The 4309-nt window shown below is 59.5% G+C and overlaps 1 long non-coding RNA gene across 2 annotated transcripts in view; it reads right to left on the bottom strand.

The window, feature by feature from the left end:
- Window positions 1-4240, bottom strand: part of LOC112470027 — a 35344-nt gene extending 31104 nt beyond the window's left edge. For both annotated transcript variants that reach the window (XR_003042812.1, XR_003042813.1), the window contains exons 1-2: window positions 4078-4240; window positions 2940-3078 (exon numbers count right to left, since the gene is read on the bottom strand). This is a non-coding gene — a long non-coding RNA (uncharacterized LOC112470027). The remainder of the gene's footprint in view (window positions 1-2939; window positions 3079-4077) is intronic.
- Between the last annotated feature and the right edge of the window lie 69 nt (window positions 4241-4309).

Raw genomic sequence — 4309 nt, 5'->3', positions numbered from 1 at the left:
GGGTCGACACTCCTGAGCACAGACTGCGTGCACCAGGGGACAGCCCGGGCGGGAGGTGACGCACAAGGCTCCCTCCGCCCCGTCGCCACTCGCCGTGGGGGATCCGTGCACCCTGCACACTTTCTGTCTCTTCTGCGGGAGCATCGTCTCTCTCTCTATTGCACGTTTTTTTTATGCTTAAAAGATTAAACCTCAGAGGTGACACCTGCAAAGTAGCCGACTCAGAGAAGCAGCGAGGGACCTGGGCCCCGGAGGGGAAATGCCGTCTCCTTGGCCTCTGGCGGGCGGCAGGTGTCATCGAGGGTCCGTGCATGAGTCTCTTCTGCTTTCTGTGGCTCTCCCAAGAGATGAGGCGACACCCCAGCACCCAGGGCCTGACCACCCCTGTCCCGTGAGAACCCAGGAAGCCTTTCTCCATGGTGGGGGACTGATGGGTTTGCATGAGGTCAGGGGAGGGGCACCCCAAAGGACCTTGAAAGATGGGCGGGGGCCACTCTCAGACAGCCCAGCCCCGGCCGAAAGGGACATGGCTCGGTTCGCGATTCCTCTTCCGCGTGTTTGCTTTTCGGATTTACTCGAATTGGTCTTCAGAGTGCGCAGCTGCCCGTGCTGTGAGCGCCTTCAAAGCCGGACGTAAACCAGAGCGCCTGCCTGACCCATCGCCCTGGAGCCACACTCACGAAGGGACAGACGGGGCATCGCTGCCGCCCTCGGTCCTGCGGCCTGTGTCACCGCGACCCTCTCGTGTCCTCGCCGTAAATGACATGCCTGCCTTGCCCCCCACCCCCAACCAGCCTTCTGCCTGCTCCAGGGACAGAGGAAAACAGAAGTCTGCCGGCGACGGAGGCCGACGACCCGTAAACCTGGCACTCCCCAGAGCCCGCCTTTCAACGTCACTGGCTTGTGAGAAGGCTGGCCGGCTTCCGGTTCCTGCAGACGGTGACCGTGACAGCTGAGCTGGACTCGAGGCTCCATCACGACCGGGCCCAGCGCTGGTCTCGCACCCACAGGTTCTGGCGGGCGAGCCCGAGCCCTCCGCCCCCACCCCCTGCTCCCATGCAAAGGGGTGAGCGCGTTTCGGGGCACCCAGTCTGGAGCGGTGGACAGCCAGCCCCTCCGAGTGTGCAGCCCCACGAGTCAACCACGTCTGGATGGGGGCTTCCTGTGTGTTATTGCGAACACCTACATTACACTACGCACGCTCCTCAGGGACGGGCAACGTGGGGGCGACATAGGGAGCAAATGACCATTTAACTGCCCTGCCTTTGGGGCCACATTCAGGCAGGGACTGTGGCGGCCGGAGATTTGGGGCGAGCCATCCGGCTGGCCCTGGGCTCCGTGGGGCTCCCAGCGTGTGCGCGAGGCTGCGTGAGGCCGATCCCAGGGTGGGAGGGACCTTGGGGAGCACTGGGAATGAGGGCAGGGGCCACAGCGCCTTCCGCGGAGCAAGGCCTGAGAGGGGTCCCTGAACGCGTCAGGGCAGAGGCACTTCATCGGGTCTGGTTGTCACAGACAGGGCAGCTGGGGACACGTACTACGTGACAGTACGTCGCGTGGCTGCGGGAGATGCTGTGGACGGCCTCTGACCCACGAGTGGCTCCTCTCGGGCCTGTCCTCTCTCACTGCTAACCTGTCCCCAACACCGCGGGGACGCGGGGGACGCGGGGGACGTGGGGACGCAGGAGATGCGGGGGACGTGGGGACGCGGGCCCCAGGACAACAATGTCATTGCTGATGCTGTCACCAGTCTCCAAATTTAGAACGTGCGTCTTTTTGTAAACGAAAAACGTCTACATCTACAGTAAACGTTACAACTCCAACTCTTTGACCTGAGATGACCTGTGAACCTCTACGAGGTAAAAACTGGGTTCAAGGTCATGTTCCCACCTGTTTACAAAGCATTCCAGTGACCCCTTCTTCCAAGATAATTTAACCTGTGGACCATGGACAAAAATTCTCTCCCTGGACTGACATCTCGTGTTTCTCACGGCCCAAGGCCACATCCCTGGGGGGGTCCTGGGCCCCTTAGAGTGCCCGTCTGAGAAAGCTCAAGGCTGCCAGGGGACACCCCTGAGGCCAGGGCCCTGTCCTCCACCCTCCGCGGGAGGCTGGGGCCTGACCTGGTGAGCGCCGGTCGGCGAACCCAGGTGGTTTCCTGTGGGCCAACCCCCTCCCCGCTGTCCTGACTGTCCCCTGCCCGGACGCTGGCCGGCCCACCCCGCCCCCTCCCTCGTCCCTCAGTTTCCCTTCAGAATGCCGGTCACCTCTGTAGCAATCCATGTGGCGATCAGGCCCCCATTACCGTAGAGCGCCACTGGTCGAAATCCGTCCTCGCTACTTAACTCGTCCACCTGCATCTTTGGTGCCATTTAAGCCAAAAATAAGTCAACCACAGTGGATCACAACATAGAAAAACAGACAACATGGGAGGTGGCTGCCACCCCCCTACTGCCACGCAGAAGTTCGGGGAGAGAGGACGGCCCGGAAGTGACCGTGCCAAGACGCCGACATCCGTCTACGCAGGACGTGTCTGTCGGTCGAGCTCGAGCCCCTTCTTATTCTCATCAGACCCAGGCACCGAGGCCTCTGGCCTGGCATCTCCCGCTGCGCCCGGCGCGCACGCTGCCCCCCAGGACCGCCGACCGGAAGAGAGCACGCCTCAGTGGGTCACACCCCACAGTCACGCCTCAGGGACGACGCATTCCACACGGGGCGATTCAGACTTCACCCCGGTTAGCCCCTGCCCGGCAATGCCGGGCGCTGTCGCACCGGCCCCACAGACGGCATTCCCCTGGGACAAGCACGGCTTTCTTGGGCCACTGGCGCTGCGCCCCGCGGATGGAACACACCAGCAGCGCAGACTCAAGCCGCGCTTGTCTTCCTAAAATAAGCGGCTCCTTTTCCAGGGACCGGGAGCTATTTTTCACCGCGTTACTTACTTGGCAGCTGTTCCTGGATTAGTTCCCACAGTTCCAAGAAGCCGTGACTCATCCCTCGGCCCCGCGAGGTCCTGGGCCCGTGGACATTCCAGCGGGAGGGACACAAGTCGCTTTTCACGCTGGGAGCTCACAAGGTCCCCTGCGAAGCCAAGAGTGAGAGTTAGCAAATTCCATGACGACCGGGAACAAGGGGCGCAATTCAGGGGCTTGTGGGGCAAACGCTCTGTGTCCGGGCAGAAGCGCAGACGTTCGCGACAGGACATCGCCGAGGCGGCCGAGTCCGCTCCCTGCAGCCTGGCCAGAGTCACGTCCTCACACTTCTTCTCGGACAGACACTCGTTTTCACAGTGTCTTGTATTATTCTTTCCTTCCTTTTATTTTTATTACGTGTATATTTTAGAAAGCGATAAAGCGTGTGTACATTTTTTTGATTTCTGAGTGGTTTAATTATTTTTATTCGCTTTTCCTATTTAGTATAAAAAGTTAACATGATAGAAAAGCATGGAAAACGGCAAGTAAAGGTCTCCCGACCAGCGACGCCGTCCTCACTCACGTCTGTCCGCGTTCCCGCTGCTTCGGTTTGTCTTCGTCCGCATTTTACCTGAGCTTATTACGCCGTATTTCAGACGGACGAGGTAACCAATATCACGATCTCGATAGCTCTGCTTCCAGAAGTTTTCCAAGTGGACACGCGCACACACACCTGGTCACGTACTTAGGCTTTCCTGTTTTAATGAGATTATACTACGTGCATCGATCTGCATCTTTCCTGCTCAGTGCGCTCGGCTTTGCTTTCCTCTCCACGTTGGCACAACTGCCTTCGTCGTGACCGTCCCGGGCTCTTCGATGACGGCGCCGTCACTGACTCACTGGCCGCGTATTCACGGACGACCCTGTCGCTCCAGGCCGGGCTTTTACGCGACGGGGCGGTGCGGTAAACGAGCTCGCACTCAGCAGTCTGAGCCGAGCCGCGGGATCGTGAGTGCGGGAATTGTGAATGGACTCAGTGTCACCAAAATGCATGTGGAGACGATTTTACCTGCCAAGTCCCACCCTCACCATCCCTATTAGCACTGAGAATTATGCCTGATGTACTTTTAATTCTTTTAAATTATGGTTAAATGGACATAAAATTTACCGTCTCAACATCTGAAGTTTAAGCGTCGCGCGCTCCGGGGTGTCGAGGACATTCGCCGTGTTCTGCTGCCGCCACCTCCGTCTGGCCACGACACTGTTCATCCTGCACAAACGAAACCGTCCCCGTTAAACGCTGACTCCCCGTCTCTCTCCCCCGGCCCCTGGCAAGCGCCCTTCGACTGTCGGTGTCTGTGACTCCGTCTCCCCCGGGGACTCCCTGTGAGGCGTCACAC

Source organism: Pteropus alecto, unplaced genomic scaffold (genome assembly GCF_000325575.1).
Source record: "Pteropus alecto unplaced genomic scaffold, ASM32557v1 scaffold189, whole genome shotgun sequence".
NCBI classification, from domain to species: Eukaryota; Metazoa; Chordata; class Mammalia; order Chiroptera; family Pteropodidae; genus Pteropus; species Pteropus alecto.
Note: the sequence above shows the minus strand (reverse complement) of the source record. Positions and strands in the feature narration are given on the sequence as shown.